Source organism: Aegilops tauschii, chromosome 5 (assembly GCF_002575655.3).
Source record: "Aegilops tauschii subsp. strangulata cultivar AL8/78 chromosome 5, Aet v6.0, whole genome shotgun sequence".
NCBI lineage: Eukaryota > Viridiplantae > Streptophyta > Magnoliopsida > Poales > Poaceae > Aegilops > Aegilops tauschii.
This window is the reverse complement of record NC_053039.3, coordinates 269,297,343-269,316,569: the sequence shown is the minus strand read 5'-3', so window position 1 is coordinate 269,316,569 and position 19,227 is coordinate 269,297,343.

Genomic DNA, 19,227 nt, shown 5'->3' with positions numbered 1-19,227 from the left:
GTCAACTACATGATCATGCAAAGCAATATGACAATGATGAAGCATGTCATAATAAACGGAACGGTGGAAAGTTGCATGGCAATATATCTCGGAATGGCTATGGAAATGCCATAATAGGTAGGTATGGTGGCTATCTTGAGGAAGGTATATGGTGGGTGTATGGTACCGACGAAAGTTATGCGGCACAAGAGAGGCTAGCAATGGTGGAAGGGTGAGAGTGCGTATAATCCATGGACTCAACATTAGTCATAAAGAACTCATGTACTTATTGCAAAAATCTACAAGTCATCAAAACAAAGTACTATGTGCATGCTCCTAGGGGAAGGGTTGGTAGGATTTAACCATCGCGCGATCCCGACCTCCACTCATAAGGAAGACAATCAATAAAGAAATCATGCTCCAACTTCATCATATAACGGTTCACCATACGTGCATGCTACGGGAATCAAAAACTTTAACACAAGTATCTCTCAAATTCACAACTACTCCACTAGCATGACTCTAATATGACCATGTTCATATCTCAAAACAATCATAAAGAATCAAACTTCTCATAGTATTCAATGCACTTTATATGAAAGTTTTTATTATATCCCTCTTGGATGCCTATCATATTAGGACTAAATTTATAACCAAAGCAAATTACGATGCTGTTTAAGACTCTCAAAATAACATAATTTAAGCATGAGAGTTCATCTATTTCTTCAAAATAAAACCACCGCCGTGCTCTAAAAAGATATAAGTGAGGCACTTGAGCAAACGACAAACTACTCCGAAAAATATAAGTGAAGATCAATGAGTAGTTGAATAATTATGTAACTATGTGAAGGCTCTCTAAAATTTAAGAATTTCAGATCTTGGGATATTATTCAAACAGCAAGCAAAACAAAATAAAATAAATTGACGCTCCAAGCGAAACACATATCATGTGGTGAATAAAAATATAGCTCCAAGTAAAGTTACCGATGAACGCAGACGAAAGAGGGGATGCCTTCCGGGGCATCCCCAAGATTAGGCTATTGGTGTCCTTGAATATTACCTTGGAGTGCCTTGGGCATCCCCAAGCTTAGGCTCTTGCCACTCCTTATTCCATAGTCCATCGAATCTTTACCCAAAACTTGAAAAACTTCACAACACAAAACTCAACAGAAAACTCGTAAGCTCCGTTAGTATAAGAAAATAAAATCACCACTTTTGGTACTGTTGTGAACTCATTCTTTATTTATATTGGTGTAATATCTACTGTATTCCAACTTCTTTATGGTTCATACCCTCCGATACTACTCATAGATTCATCAAAATAAGCAAACAACACATAGAAAACAAAATCTGTCAAAAACAGAACAGTCTGAAGTAATCTGTAACTCCAAAAATTCTGAAATAAATTGGTGGACGTGATAATTTTGTCTATTAATATTATTCAAAAAGAATCAACTTAAAATAACTCTTCTGTAAAAAATGAGAGCTAATCTCGTGAGCGCAAAGTTTCTGTTTTTTACAGCAAGATCACATTAACTTTCACCCAAGTCTTCCCAAAGGTTCTACTTGGCACTTTATTGAAACAAGAGCTATAAAACATGATTACTACAGTAGCTTAATCATGTGGACACACAAAAACAGTAGGGGTAAATATTGGGTTGTCTCCCAACAAGCGCTTTTCTTTAATGCCTTTCTAGCTAGGCATGATGATTTCAATGATGCTCACATAAAAGATAAGATTTGAAATATAAAGAGAGCATCATGAAGAATATAACTAGCACATTTAAGCCTAACCCACTTCCTATTCATAGGGATTTTGTGAGCAAACAACTTATGGGAACAAGAATCAACTAGCATAGGAAAGCAAAACAAGCATAGCTTCAAGATTTTCAACACATCGAGAGGAAACTTGATATTATTGCAATTCCTACAAGCATATGTTCCTCCTTCATAATAAATTTCAGTAGCATCATGAATGAATTCAACAATATAACTATCACATAAAGCATTATTTTCATGATGCACAAGCATATAAATTTTGTTACTCTCCACATAAGCAAAATTCTTCTCATTCGGAATAGTGGGAGTATCATAAGAAACTCGAATACTATAAATTGTTTCCACATTAAAAGAGTAATGTTCAGAAAAAGGGTAATCATAATCATGACAAGTTTTATAAATATAATCATCACTACTTTTTATAGCATAAGTGTCATCACAATAATCATCATAAGTAGCAACTTTGTTCTCATCATAATCAATTGAAACCTATTCCAAGATAGTGGAATCATTACTAAATAAAGTCATGACCTCTCCAAATCCACTTTCATAATTGTCACAATAAGATTCAACACCCTTCAAAATAGTGGGATCATTACTTCCTAAAGTTGACACTCTTCTAAACCCACTTTCATCTATATAATCATCATAAATAGGAGGCATGCTATCATCATAATAAATTTGCATATCAAAACTTGGGAGGTTAAAAATATCATCTTCATAAAACATAGCATCCCCAAGCTTGGGAAAAACATTAATTGCAACAAATAAATTCTCAAACTTGTCATTCTCATCAAACATAGCATCCCCAAGCTTGGGCCTTTGCATTTCATAAGCATAATCACTCTCATCATTAATAGTATGGATAGCACCAATAGTATAGCAATTATCATCATCACAATGAGTAATAGGAGCAACATCATTTGGGAGGGATACCTTTTTACCTTTGCTTCTCCGTCTTTTCTTTTTCTTCTTCACATTATGTGTGGGTTTGAGCTCCTTATTAATGAGATTGGTTGAATAGAAAGCTCCTCCTCGTTACCCGATTCATCATAAGAAAGGATGGGAGGATACGGGGAAACCTCTTCCCTCTCATTAGTATTCTCTTCATCTTCTATTTGTTTTCTTGTCTTTATGTAATTGGCAATATAAGGATTTTCAATGCAATTCACCGCACAATACATATAAATTTCCTCTAGATCAAAATCAAGAACTTTATCAAGGACAAATTCTGGAAGATCATTAGTTATACGTTTCATTGCTTCATAACCCACAAGCAAACTAAGTTCATTATGATGTGCAAGGGAAATCAAGTCATCACAATTTTTGGACACGATTCGATCATGAAACAATTTGCATTGGAGATTTAAATGATCACGTTCATTGCAAAGTTCACAAGGATGGCAAAGAAATTTTAAATTTTCAGCACACGCATCTAGCCTCTCTTGCAACCATTTAGTTTCTAAATACTTATGCCTCTTGCAAAATCTATCTTCCCTATTTGGTGTGTGCTTGCAAGCTCTATGCACTCCACAAAAATTGACATGCTTATAAGAGACATTTTTATCATTACTAGTGCAATCATCATTAGTACTATGGATATTCAAAGAGTTCATACTAATAACATTGCAATCATGCTCATCATTCAAAGATTGTATGCCAAACATTTTATTGCATTCTTCTTCTAACACTTTGGCACTGTTATCGGAATCCTTATTTACGAAAGACATTAAAAAGATGCAGCATATGAGGCACCCTCAACTCCATTTTCTTTTTGTATTTTTGTTTTATAAACTAACTAGTGATAAAACAAGAAACTAAAATATTTGATTGCAAGATCTAAAGATATACCTTTAAGCACTAACCTCCCCGGCAACGGCGCCAGAAAAGAGCTTGATGTCTACTACACAACCTTCTTCTTGTAGACGTTGTTGGGCCTCAAAGTGCAGAGGTTTGTAGGACAGTAGCAAATTTCCCTCAAGTGGATGACCTAAGGTTTATCAATCCGTGGGAGGCGTAGGATGAAGATGGTCTCTCTCAAACAACCCTGCAACCAAATAGCAAAGAGTCTATTGTGTCCCCAACACACCCAATACAATGGTAAATTGTATAGGTGCACTAGTTCGGCGAAGAGATGGTGATATAAGTGCAATATGGATGGTAGATATAGGTTTTTGTAATCTGAAAATATGAAAACAGCAAGGTAACTAATGATAAAAGTGAGCACAAACGGTATTGCGATGCTTCGAAACAAGGCCTAGGGTTCATACTTTCACTAGTGCAAGTTCTCTCAACAAGGATAACATAATTAGATCATATAACAATCCCTCAACATGCAACAAAGAGTCACTCCAAAGTCACTAATAGCGGAGAACAAATGAAGAGATTATTGTAGGGTACGAAACCACCTCAAAGTTATTCTTTCCGATCAATCCATTGGGCTATTCCTATAAGTGTCACAAACAGCCCTAGAGTTCGTAGTAAAATAACACCTTAAGACATAAATCAACCAAAACCCTAATGTCACCTAGATACGCCAATGTCACCACAAGTATCCGCGGGTATGATTATACGATATGCATCACACAATCTCAGATTCATCTATTCAACCAACACAAAGAACTTCAAAGAGTGCCCCAAAGTTTCTACTAGAGAGTCAAGACGAAAACGTGTGCCAACCCCTATGCATAGATTCCCAAGGTCACGGAACCCGCAAGTTGATCACCAAAACATACATCAAGTGAATCAATTGAATACCCCATTGTCACCACGAGTATCCCACGCAAGACATACATCAAGTGTTCTCAAATCCTTAAAGACTCAATCCGATAAGATAACTTCAAAGGGAAAACTCAATCCATTACAAGAGATAGAGGGGGAGAAACATCATATGATCCAACTATAATAGCAAAGCTCGCGATACATCAAGATCGTGCCAAATCAAGAACACGAGAGAGAGAGAGAGATCAAACACATAGCTACTGGTACATACCCTCAGCCCCGAGGGTGAACTAATCCCTCCTCGTCATGGAGAGCGCCGGGATGATGAAGATGGCCACCGGTGATGGATCCCCCCTCCGGCAGGGTGCCGGAATAGGGTCCCGATTGGTTTTTGGTGGCTACAGAGGCTTGCGGCGGCGGAACTCCCGATCTAGGTTATTTTCTGGAGGTTTGGGGATTTATAGGAGAGGTTGGCGCCGAGAACAAGTCAGGGGGCCCCACGGAGAGTCCACGAGGCATAGGGGCGCCCCAGGGGGGCGGGCGCGCCCTCCACCCTCGTGGAGCCCATGGGACTCCCCTCTGATAACTTTTTGTTCTAGTATTTTTTATATTTTCCAGAAAAAATCTTCGTTGATTTTCAGCGCATTCCGAGAACTTTTATTTCTGCACAAAAACAACACCACGGTAGTTCTGCTGAAAACAGCGTCAGTCCGGGTTAGTTCTAACCAAATCATACCAAAATCATGTAAAAATATTATAAACATGGCATGGATACATAAAAAATTATAGATACGTTGGAAACGTATCAGGTATCAAAATGAAATATGATTGTGTTAAATCTTTTATGGATACAAATGCTTTTCAAAAGTTTAGCACTAAATATGGACTTGACTCTGAGATAGTAGCCTCCTTTCGTGAATCTTTTGCTACTCATGTTGATCTCCCTAAAGAGAAGTGGTTTAAATATCACCCACCTATTAAAGAAATTAAAGAATCGGTACCAGTTAAAGAAGAAACTATACTTTATAATGTTGATCGAGTTGTTCCTACTACTTATATTGAGAAACCACCTTTCCCTGTTAGGATAAAGGAACATGCTAAAGTTTCAACTGTGGTTAACAAAAGCTATATTAAAACACCTAAACCTGATGAACAAATCAAAGTAGAACCTAGTATTGCTATGGTTAAAAATCTCTTGGAGGAAGATGTGGATGGGCATGTTATTTACTTCTGTGAAGAAGCTGCTAGAATTGTTAAACCTAATACAAAGGATAAACATAGACCTATTGTTGGCATGCCCGTCATCTCTGTTAAAATAGGAGATCATTGTTATCATGGTTTATGTGACATAGGTGCTAGTGTGAGTGCTATTCCTTACACCTTATATCAAGAAATTATGAAAGACATAGCACCCGCAGAGATAGAAGACATAGATGTTACTATTAAACTTGCTAATTGAGACACTTTATCACCATATGGGATTGTTAGAGATGTTGAAGTCTTGTGTGGGAAAATAAAATACCCTACTGATTTTCTTGTTCTTGGTTCCCCACAAGATGACTTTTCTCCCATTATCTTTGGTAGACCTTTCTTGAACACCGTTAATGCTAAGATAGATTGTAAGAAAGAAGCTTTCGGTGTTAGTTTTGGTGATGAGTATCATGAGTTTAATTTTTCCAAGTTTAGTAGAAAGCTTCATGAAAAATAATTGCCTAGTAAAGATGAATTAATTGGTCTTGCTTCTATTGCTGTACCACCTACTAATCCTTTAGAACAATATTTGCTAGACCATGAAAATGATTTACATATGCATGAAAGAAATGAAGTAGATAAAATTTTCTTTGAACAACGTCCTCTACTTAAACACAACTTGCCTATTGAAACTCTAGGAGGTCCTCCTCCACCTAAAGGTGATCCTGTGTTTGAATTAAAACAATTGCTAGACACTTTGAAATATGCTTATCTTGATGAAAAGAAGATATATCATGTTATTATTAGTGCTAACCTTTCAGAACATGAAGAAGAAAGATTATTGAAAGTTCTAAGGAAGCACCGAGCTGCTATTGGATATACTCTTGATGATTTAAAGGGCATTGGTCCCACTCTATGTCAGTACAAAATTAATATGGAAGCTGATGCTAAACCCATTGTTGATCACCAACGTCGGTGAAATCCGAAGATGAAAGAAGTGGTAAGAACGGAAATCTTAAAGCTTCTGGAGGCAGGTATAATCTATCCTATAGCTGATAGTAGATGGGTAAGTCCTGTTCATTGTGTCCCTAAGAAGGGAGGTATAACTGTTGTTCCTAATGATAATAATGAACTTATTCCACAAAGAATTGTTACAGGCTATAGAATGGTAATTGATTTTAGAAAATTAAATAAAGCAACTAGAAAAGATCATTACCCTCTGCCTTTTATTGATCAAATGCTTGAAAGATTATCTAAGCATACAAACTTTTGCTTCCTTGATGGATATTCTGGTTTTTCACAAATACCTGTTTCTCAACCTGATCAGGAAACTACCACTTTTAGTTGTCCCTTTGGAACCTATGCTTATAGACGTATGCCTTTTGGTTTATGTAATGCACCTGCTACCTTTCAAAGATGTATGGCTGCTATATTCTCTGACTTTTGTGAAAAGATTGTTGAGGTTTTCATGGATGACTTCTCTGTTTATGGGAAGTCTTTTGATGATTGTTTAAGCAATCTTGATCGAGTTTTGCAGAGATGTGAACAAACAAATCTTGTCTTGAATTGGGAGAAGTGCCACTTTATGGTTAATGAAGGCATTGTCTTAGGCCATAAAATTTCTGAAAGAGGTATTGAAGTGGACCAAGCTAAGGTTGATGCAATTGAGAAAATGCCATACCCTAAAGATATAAAAGGTATTCTTAGTTTCTTAGGTCATGCTGGTTTCTATAGGAGATTTATTAAAGACTTCTCTAAAATTTCTAGGCCTCTCATGAACCTTTTGCAAAAGGATATACCTTTTGTTTTTGATGATAATTGTTTAGAAGCCTTTGAAACACTCAATAAAGCCTTAATTTCTGCACCTATTGTTCAACCACCTAATTGGAACCTTCCTTTTGAAATTATGTGTGATGCTAGTGATTATGCTGTTGGTGCTATTATATGACAAAGAGTTGATAAGAAACTGAATGTTATTCATTATGCTAGCAAAACTCTAGACAGTGCTCAATGAAATTATGCTACTACTGAAAAAGAATTCTTAGCAGTGGTGTTTGCTTGTGATAAATTTAGACCTTATATTGTTGATTCAAAAGTAACTGTTCACACAAACCATGCTGCTATTAAATATCTTATGGAAAAGAAAGATGCTAAACCTAGACTTATTCGATGGGTTCTCTTGTTACAAGAATTTGATTTACATATCATTGATAGAAAAGGAGTTGAGAACTCAGTAGCTGATAATTTGTCTAGGCTTGAAAATTTGCCTGATGACCCACAACCTATTGATGATAGTTTTCCTGATGAGCAGTTAGCTGCAATAAATGTTGCTCATAATACTCCTTGGTATGATGATTATGCTAATTACATTGTTGCTAAATATTTACCACCTAGTTTTACATACCAACAAAAGAAAAAATTCTTCTATGATTTAAGACATTACTTTTGGGATGACCCACATCTTTATAAAGAAGGAGTAGATGGTATTATTAGACGTTGTGTACCTGAGCATGAACAGGGACAAATCCTACGGAAATGTCACTCCGAAGCTTATGGAGGGCATCATGCTGGAGATAGAACTGCTCACAAGGTATTGCAATCTTGATTTTATTGACCTACTCTCTTCAAGGATGCCCGTATGTTCGTCTTATCTTGTGATGAGTGTCAAAGAATAGGTAATATCGGTAAGCGTCAAGAAATGCCTATGAATTATTCACTTGCTGTTGAACCATTTGATGTTTGGGGATTTGATTACATGGGACCTTTTCCTTCCTCTAATGGGTATGCACATATTTTGGTTGCTGTTGTTTATGTTACTAAATGGGTAGAAGCTATTCCAACCAGTAGTGCTGATCACAACACCTATATTAAAATGCTTAAGTAAGTTATTTTCCCAAGGTTTGGAGTCCCTAGATATTTAATGACTAATGGTGGTTCACACTTTATCCATGGTGCTTTCCATAAAATGCTTGCCAAGTATGATGTTAACCATAGAATTGCATCACCTTATCATCCTCAGTCTAGTGGGCAAGTTGAACTTAGCAATAGAGAAATAAAATTAATTTTGCAAAAGACCGTTAATAGGTCCAGGAAGAATTGTTCTAAGAAATTAGATGATGCACTTTGGGCTTATAGAACAACATATAAAAATCCTATGGGTATGTCTCCTTATAAAATGGTTTATGGAAAAGCTTGTCATTTGCCTCTTGAGTTAGAACATAAAGCATATTGGGCCGTCAAAGAGCTCAACTATGATTTCAAACTTGCTGGTGAAAAGAGGTTATTTGATATTAGCTCATTAGATGAATGGAGAACCCAAGATTATGAAAATGCAAAATTATTCAAAGAAAATGTTAAAAGATGGCATGACAAAAGAATCCAAAAGCGTGAGTTCAAAGTCGGAGAATATGTTCTTTTGTACAACTCTCGTTTCAGATTCTTTGCAGGAAAACTCCTCTCAAAATGGGAAGGTCCCTATGTTATCGAGGAGGTTTATCGGTCTGGAGAGATCAAAATAAATAATTCCGAAGGTACTAACCCGAAGGTTGTCAATGGGCAACAAATAAAGCATTATATCTCACGTACGCCCATTAATGTTGAAAGTAATGTTATCCAAACTTTGACACCGGAAGAACACATAAAAGAGTCCTTCCGGAGCACTCCAGAATCGTGAAAATAAGGAGGTATGTGATACGGTAAGTAAACGGACTCCAAAAAATCCACAAAAATATTTTTTATGAGTTTTGGAATATTTAAAAATTTAGGAAATAAAGAAACTTCCAGGAAGCGTCCCCTGGTGGGCACAAGACACCAGGGCACGCCAGGCAAGTCTGGCGCGCCCAGGTGGGTTGTGCCCACCTGGGGCACCTTCCGGACTCCGTTTTTCTACCGTATGCTTGTCCTCCAAGATAAAAAAATCTAGATATAATTTCCGAACCTGTCGATCACCATATCGCGGAGAAATCCTCTGTTCTCTTTTCTTGCCGTTTTCTGCGCAGTTCTGAAAATATGTCGTCCCAAGACTCCGACGGAGAGAGCTATGTCTCACATCTCATTGCTGACCCAAAGACCTACGGGGACCTATCCCCTTATGGTCGAACTACACATGACGTAGAGTATGCCCACTTGATGAAGATCGATGATTCAAGCTCGGAGGAGGAGGATGTCCCTCTACCTCAACCTGGGGATATGCACGTGGAATTCAAGAAGTCAAGTCTTTCTAAGAGAGATAACCAGTCTAAAAACCAATCTATTCCTTTTCGTTTTAGGAAGAAAAGCAAAGGGGATTTATGTGACAAGATCTTGAAGCTGGAGTTGGAAGTCGATGATTTAAAGGAGGAAATTGCTCTCCTCAACTATAATATGAAAAAGTTGATGGCACAATTGTCATCATCACCATCATCTTCTTCACCACCAAAAGAGAACTGAGTATCGAGTATGTGCACTCCCCTTGGCTTCCGCCAAGCTTGGGGGAGGTGCCCCGGTATCGTATCATCCCACTATCTTTTTGGCTTTACTTATTTTAGTTTGATCTTTTGCTTTAGATGAATAAAAGTTTAGTTCGATCCTTTCTTCTTTGAGAGTTTGCTTAGTGATCTATCCTTGTAATCGTGTGCAAGTCATATAATAAAGTTTAGTTTGAGTTTTTGCTTTCTTTACTTTCATGTTGCAAATAAAAGAAAAGAAATAAAGAAAGAAAAAGAGAAAGGAAATAAATAAAAGAAAGGAAATAAATAAAGAAAAGATCATATATTAATCTTATGGTAAGTGATGACACCACATAAGGAAAAGTATAAGTAGAAAATTTTATTAGAGATTGACAAACATAGTATTAGTCAATGATGCAACTCATGAAAGAATTAATAAGGGAAGAGAAGATTCACATATAAATATACTATCCTATAAATCTTTTGTGATTGTAAGCCCTCATCAAAATATTATATGCCAAAATTGTTGATGTTGGACAAGGAAGACAACTTAATGGTTTATGTTTGTTTATATTCACACAGAAGTCATATTGTCATAGATCCTTTAACATGTGGTGCTTGCCCCCTATCTTTGCTAGCCAAAAATTCCGCACTAAGTAGATATACTACTTGTGCATCCAAAACCCCTTAAACCCAAATCTTATTTTCAAGTGTCCACCATACCTACCTAGGGATTGAGCAAGGTCCCTCGAGTAAGTTGTCATCGGTGCAAAAAAGCAATAAAGATTGCTTCTAAAAGTGTGAGATCATTTAGTGTAAGAGAAAATTGAGCGTTGCACGAACTTGTGATGGTGAAGAATAAAAGCGACAGACTGCATAATAAAGGTCGCTATCACAAGGGGCAATCCAACATGACGTTCTTTTGCACTAAGGGATTGAGCATACAAACAAATAAGCGCATGGCAACCTCTGCTTCCCTCTGTGAAGGGCCTATCTTTTACTTTTATGTATTTACTTTTATGCAAAGAGTCAAAGTTTTCCTTCTATCCCTTTTATTTTTCTCCTTTGGCAAGCATCATGTAGTGAGGAAAGATCTAGGCACATATGTCCAGTTGAATATAGATAGCATGAATTATTATTGTTGACATCACCCTTGAGGTGAATACGTTGGGAGGCGAAACTATAAGACCATATCTTTCTATGTGTCTGGTTGAAACGTTTTGCTCATGTGTACGCGGTGAGTGTTAGCAATCATAGAAGACTATATGATGGTTGAGTATGTGGACTTGCCTAAAGGCTCCGATACATGACCCTTCCTGAAAAGATGATGAATTGTAGTTGCAAAGTTGACTGAGAACATAGTTTGTTGGTTTTTAATAGAGTTTTTGCTTTATGCATCGATTGTGTGATGAATTGTTACTTATTCATGAGAAGTATATGATAGAAGTTCTATGATAGAAGTCTTATGTTTAATTTTGCTGCTGTTATAATAATCAACATGAAGCTTCTATGTCCGTATTTTGTTTTTATCGACACCTCTCTCTCAAAGCATGTGGACATGTTTTTCGATTTCGGTTTTCGCTTGAGGACAAGCAAGGTCTAAGCTTGGGGGAGTTGACACGTCCATTTTGCATCATGTTTTCTTACTGCTATTTATAATGTTTTATCCATAATAATGCCTTTTGGAGTAATTCTAATGCCTTTTCTCTCATAATATGCAAGGTATACACAAAGAGGGAGAATTCCTGCAGCTGGAAATCTGGACCTGGAAAAGCTACGTCTGGCTACCTATTCTGCACAACTCCAAATAAGCTGAAACTTCACAGAGATTTTTTATGGAATATTTGAGGAATATTGGAGCCAATAAGTATTAGAGGGGGCCCACCAGGTGGGCACAACCCACCATGGCGCGCCAGGGAGCCCAGGCGCGCCTTGGTGGGTTCTGCTCACCCAGGCCCACCTCCGGTGCCCATCTTCTAGTATATAGGTAATTTTGACCTAGAAAAACTAAGGAGAGGACTTTCGAGACGGACCGCCGCCGTCTCGAGGCGGAACTTGGGCAGGAGCACTTTTGCCCTCCAGGGGAGCGATTCCGCTGGGGGAACTTCCCTCCTGGAGGGGGAAATCATCGTCATCATCATCACCAACAACTCTCCCATCTCGGGGAGGGAAATCTCCATCAACATCTTCAACAGCACCATCTCATCTCAAACCCTAGTTCATCTCTTGTGTTCAATCTTGTTACGGGAACTATAGATTGGCGCTTGTGGGTGACTAGTAGTGTTGATTACATCTTGTAGTTGATTACTATATGGTTTATTTGGTGGAAGATTATATGTTCAGATCCAATATGCTATTTAATATCCCTCTGACCTTGAGCATGATTATCATTTGTGAAGGAAATATGCCCTAGAGGCAATAATAAAGTTGTTATTTATATTTCCTTATATCATGATAAATGTTTATTATTCATGCTAGAATTGTATTAACCGGAAACTTAGTACATGTGTGAATACATAGACAAACAGAATGTCACTAGTATGCCTCTACTTGACTAGCTCGTTAATCAAAGATGGTTAAGTTTCCTAGCCATAGACATGAGTTGTCATTTGATCAACGGGATCACATCATTAGAGAATGATGTGATTGACTTGACCGATCCGTTAGCTTAGCACTATGATCGTTTGCTATTGCTTTCTTCATAACTTATACATGTTCCTATGACTATGAGATTATGCAACTCCCGAATACTGGAGGAACACTTATTGTGCTATCAAACATCACAACGTAACTGGGTGACTATAAAGATGCTCTACAGGTGTCTCCTATGGTGTTTGTTGAGTTGGCATAGATCGAGATTAGGATTTGTCACTCCGATTGTCGGAGAGGTATCTCTGGGCCCTCTCGGTAATGCACATCACTATAAGCCTTGCAAGCAATGTGAATAATGAGTTAGTTGCGGGATGATGCATTATGGAACGAGTAAAGAGACTTGCCGATAAGGAGATTGAACTAGGTATTGAGATACCGACGATCGAATCTCGGGCAAGTAACATACCGATGACAAAGGGAACAACGTATGTTGTTATGCGGTTTGATCGATAAAGATCTTCGTAGAATATGTACGGACCAATATGAGCATCCAGGTTCCGCTATTGGTTATTGACTGGAGATGAGTCTCGGTCATGTCTACATAGTTCTCGAACCCGTAGGGTCCGCACGCTTAACGTTCGGTGACGATCGGTATTATGAGTTTATGTGTTTTGATGTACCGAAGGTAGTTCAGAGTCCCGGATATGATCACGGACATGACGAGGAGTCTCGAAATGGTCGAGACATAAACGATTGATATATTGGATGGCATGTTCGGACACCAGAAGGGTTCCGGGTGATCTCGGATAAAACCGGAGAGCCGGAGGGTTACCGGAACCCCCCCGAGAAGTTATTGGGCCCTTAGTGGGCTTTAGGGGAGAGAGAGGGCAGCAACCAGGAGGTGCCCCCCCAAGGGAGTCCGAATTGGACTAGGGGAAGGGGGCGCGGCCCCTCTTTCCCTCTCCCTCCTCTCTCCTTCCTTCCCCCTCCTAGTAGGACTAGGAAAGGTGGAATCCTACTCCTACTAGGAGGAGGATTCCTCCTCCCTTGGCACGCCCCCTAGGGCCGGCCGGCCTCCTCCTCCCCTCCTTTATATACGGGGGAGGGGGGCACCCCATAGATAAACAAGTTGATCTCTTAGCCGTGTGCGGTGCCCCCTCCACAGATTTCCACCTCGGCCATATCGTTGCTGTGCTTAGGCGAAGCCCTGGGCCGGTAACTTCATCATCACGTCATCACGCCGTTGTGCTGACGAAGCTCTCCCTCGACACTCAGCTGGATCTAGAGTTCGTGGGACGTCACCGAGCTGAACGTGTGCAGATCACAGAGGTGCCGTATCTTCAGTGCTAGGATCGGCAGATCGTGAAGACGTACGACTACATTAACCGCGTTGTCATAACGCTTCTGCTTTCGGTCTACGAGGGTACATAGACAACACTCTCCCCTCTCGTTGCTATGCATCACCTAGATAGATCTTGCGTGTGCGTAGGATTTTTTTTGAAATTACTGCGTTCCCCAACAGTGGCATCCGAGCCAGGTCTATGCGTAGATGTTATATGCACGAGTACAATACAAAGAGTTGTGGGTGATAATAGTCATACTGCTTACCAGCATGTCATACTTTGATTCGACGGTATTTTTGGATGAAGCGGCCCGGACCGACATTACGCGTATGCTTACGCGAGACTGGTTCTACCGACGTGCTTTGCAAACAGGTGGCTGGCGGGTGTCAGTTTCTCCAACTTTAGTTGAATCGAGTGTGACTACGCCCGGTCCTTGTTGAAGGTTAAAACAAAAAACTTGACAAAAAATCGTTGTGGTTTTGATGCGTAGGTAAGAACAGTTCTTGCTCAGCCCGTAGGAGCCACATAAAACTTGCAACAACAAAGTAGAGGACGTCTAACTTGTTTTTGCAGGGCATGTTGTGATGTGATATGGTCAAGACATGATGCTAAATTTTATTGTATGAGATGATCATGTTTTTGTAACACAGTTATCGGCAACTGACAGGAGCCATATGGTTGTCGCTTTATTGTATGAAATGCAATCGCCATGTAAATGCTTTACTTTATCACTAAGCGGTAGCGATGGTCGTAGAAGCAATAGTTGGCGAGATGACAACGATGCTTCGATAGAGATCAATGTATCAAGCCGGTGACGATGGTGATCATGACGGTGCTTTGGAGATGGAGAACAAAGGCACCCCTTTTTCTTCGCTCTTCCGGAACCGGTACAGAAATTGGTGCTTTTTGCTGTAGCTGAGGACAACTTAGATTGAAATGATTGGCCATATCATATCACTTATATTGATTGCATGTGATGTTTATCCTTTATGCATCTTATTTTCCTTAGTTCGGCGGTAGCATTATAAGATGATCTCTCAGTAAATTTCAAGGTATAAGTGTTCTCCCTGAGTATGCACCATTGCTACAGTTCGTCGTGCCGAGACACCACGTGATGATCGGGTGTGATAAGCTCTACGTTCACATACAACGGGTGCAAGCCAGTTTTGCACATGCATAATACTCGGGTTAAACTTGACGAGCCTAGCATATGCAGATATGGCCTCAGAACACCGAGACCGAAAGGTCGAGCGTGAATCATATAGTAGATATGATCAACATAGTGATGTTCACCATTGAAAACTACTCCATCTCACGTGATGATCAGACGTGGTTTAGTTGATATGGATCACGTGATCACTTAGATGATTAGAGGGATGTCAATCTAAGTGGGAGTTCTTAAGTAATATGATTAATTGAACTTTAATTTATCATGAACTTAGTCCTGGTAGTATTTGCATAACTATGTTGTAGATCAATAGATCGCGATGTAGCTCCCCGTTTATTTTTGATATGTTCCTAGAGAAAAACTATGTTGAAAGATGATAGTAGCAATGATGCGGACTAGGTCCGTGATCTGAGGATTATCCTCATTGCTGCACAGAAGAATTATGTCCTTGGTGCACCACTAGGTGACGGACCTATTGCAGGAGCAGATACAGATGTTATGAACATTTGGCAAGCTCGGTATGATAACTGCTTGATAGTTTAGTGCGCCATGCTTTACAGCTTAGAACTGGGACCTCAAAAACGTTTTGAACGCCACGGAGCATATAAGATATTCCAAGAGCTGAAATTGGTATTTCAAACTCATGCCCGAGTCGAGAGGTATGAGACCTCTGACAAGTACTTTGCCTACAAGATGGAGGAGAATAGCTCAACCAGTGAGCATGTGCTCAGATTGTCTGAGTACTACAATCACTTGAATCAAGTGGGAGTTAATCTTCCAGATAAAATAGTGATTGACTGAGTTCTCTAGTCACTATCACCAAGTTACTAGAACTTTGTGATGAACTATAATATGCAAGGGATGACGAAAACGATTCCCGAGCTCTTCGTGATGCTGAAATCGACGAAGGTAGAAATCAAGAAAAGCATCAAATGTTGATGGTTGACAAGACCACTAGTTTCAAGTAAAAGGGCAAGGGAAAGAAAGGGAACTTCAAGAAGAATGACAAGCAAGTTGCCACTCCCATGAATAAGCCCAAAGCTAGACCCAAGCCTGAAACCGAGTGCTTCTACTGCGAAGGAAATGGTCACTGGAAGTGGAACTTCCCCAAATACTTGGCGGATAAGAAGGATGGCAAAGTGAAGAAAAGTATATATGATATACATGTTATTGATTGTCGGTGTAAAAAAGTAGGGGCTCTCCTTTTGACTCCTTTACTTGTGCACGGGCAGTCAGAGCCACGCGCCGCGGCCACACCTAGCAGGGCAGAAGAGAGAAGCCGGAGAGAAGCCGAAGCGCAAGGCAACCGACGCAACGCTAAGACCAGAAACACAGGAGAGCAAAAGGGCGAGGTGGACTCCCCTAGCAAGACCCTTGCCGGGGCGGCCTCCGCGGCCCCGACAAGAGCCTTGCCGGGGCAACTTCCCCGATGCTAGCAGAGCAGGCCACCCTTGAGCCCGTGGGTTCCAACACCCGCCAACCAACTACATTGGAACCAAGGCTCGGGAGGCACCTCCGTGGTGGCATGCAGATCTTTGTCAAGATCATAAACGCACGATCAGATGAGGACCAGAAGACGACGACCCTCGGCGGGATCCTAGCCGAGGGGATCCACAAGACCCCCCGGCAAGCGCCTTGCCGGGGATGACTGCAACGCCACAGCAAGACCCTTGCCGGGCCCTCGGCAAGACCCTTGCCGAGGGCATCAGCGGGGCCACTGCCAGGCCCGCACCAGCCAAGACTCCACCGCCGTCCCCAAGCAGCTGCTAGCTCAACCAGCTGGGCAGGCACCTACGTGGCGACGGGCGGCCTCTACACCAACTCAGCGAGCACCTGCGTGGTGGCATTTAATGCGCTTTGTCCTGTAACGCCGGGCGATAAGCTCGCATGCTGTAGACCTTTCCACCTCCTGTGTGCCACTGTGGCGACCCCTTTTGCCTATAAAAGGAGGCCCGAGGTGACCAGGAGAGGGATTCGGCTCTTTTGCGGAAGTTACACCCCGTAGCTAGCTCAAGAACACAAGAACACTCAATACATCCACCAAAAGCAGGACTAGGGTATAACGCATTCTCGCGGCCCGAACCTGGGTAAAAGATCCGTGTGCTTCCTGTTAGACCTGCTCTTCTTACGACCCCGCGCCCGCCAACCGTAGAAGGGATTCCAGTGATCCCATAGGTGTCGTTCCCATCGACATCTTTGGCGCGCCAGGTAGGGGGCGCAGTTGTGAGAATCTGGTTTAGCAACCAGCTTAGCAGTTCCTCGTGGCCATGGTTTCTAAGGAAGAAGACGGCCAAGAGAACAGCGCCGCCTGCAAGCGCGAAGGGCGCCAGCGCGGCGACAGGAAAGCTAAGTCATGCCGAATTTTAAACATTCCTTTTTATATAAGGTTATTCCCCTCGGAGATCTCGTCCCTTGTATGGAAAGCCTGCACGCAATGGGGCCATTCCGCTATTGGCAACGCCCTTACTCCGTTTTGAGTCCGCTCAACAGCTTAAGCGGCCGCGTCGAGAATGGCACGGTAGCCTTCCGCAATTGGCAACACTCTCGATTCTGACACGAGTCAAGCTCGACAGTTCGAGCGGCCGTGTTGAGAGCGGTAAGGTGGTTCGCCTGGCAGCAAGCACACCCGGCAGGCCATTGGGGATCCGTCCCCGAGGCGCCACCCTAGGTTTACGTGCCGACAAGCCTACCCGATTAACGTAGGGTGAACATACAAAGGGGAAATTGAACAGGAAAATAACATGCGCTGATTCAAAAGTACTGCAGAGTTATATTACATCACTTGTTGCCGTAGTTCTAACTAAAGATAAAAATTGTCTTGGTTGTGAACCTGCAGCAACGAAAAGAAGCGGGGTGCCTAGTCCCTGCGCTGGCCCTCTACCCTCTGGATTCTATCGATGCCGCTGATGATGGGCTCGATACGCTCCTTGAGCGGCGCGAGGTCCACACCCTCCGGCAAGCTCTCCAGCGCAGCATCGAAGTCGAGGTTGGGATTCCAGTATGCCACCTTGGTGAGAACCTTGGTCATGGCACCCCGGCAAAGCATCCGGGCCTCATTGGCCAGGAAAGACGCCCTGGTGGAGCAGAAATGCTTTAGGGCTCCAAGAACACCCTCGAAGAATAGGGTCAGCCTGGCGTTGGAGGTCGTGCTGCGATCCTGGGCGTACCTCACGTTTGGCATACCCATGGTGGCCAGCTGCGTGGTGATCCTGCCGGCGACGTCCTCGAGGCGGCTGATCCAGCGATTCTCGCCCTCCACAAAGTCCTTGTGGTTGGCGGTTTCGTTCTTCCGCTGCAGCTTCTTGGCCTCCAGATCCTTGGCCAGGGTCTCCTCCCGAGCCTTGGCCTCTGAGAGCATCTCCTCAAGGCCCTCCAACTTCAGCTTCAGGTCTTTGATGGAGTCGTTGGCCTTGGAGAGCTGCTCAGCCTTGCCGAGGACTGCGCCCTGCGCCTCCGCCAGGGCACCGTTGAGCGTGTCCTTCTCCTTGGCCAGCTTCTGGGTCTGGTCCTTCAGCCTGTCCCGCTCCACCTCTAGCTCCTTCACCCTGTCGGTGTGAGCCAGAGCCTGGGCATCGAGTGCCTCCTTGTGCCTCTGCTCCAGCTCCTGGGTCCGCTGCACGATGAGCTTGTCCACCTCCTCATCCTTGCCGTGGAGCGTCGTGGCAAGCTTCTCCTCACGCGCGGCAAGATCCTCCTCCTGGGAGTTCAGCGTGGCCTGGTGCTGGGTTCGAGCAGCGTCGACTACGGCGGCCAAGTTCTCCGCCGTCTCCTGGGCTTTCTCGATGTCGACCCGCTTCATGGTGAGCTCCACGTCGCGCTTGGCCAGCTCACCCTGGGCGACCTTCAACTCCTCACAAGCCTAGCGGAACCAAGTCTGTGTCTCGACGATGCGCACCTTGAGGTCCGCCTCCGCCTTGTCCAGCGTTGCCATCCTGGACTTGGCCTTGTCCAGGCGGGCGCAGTGGAGCGCCCAGAGCTTCCGGAAATTGGCGCCCATGGCCTGGAGAAGCCGCTCCTCCTGAGAACC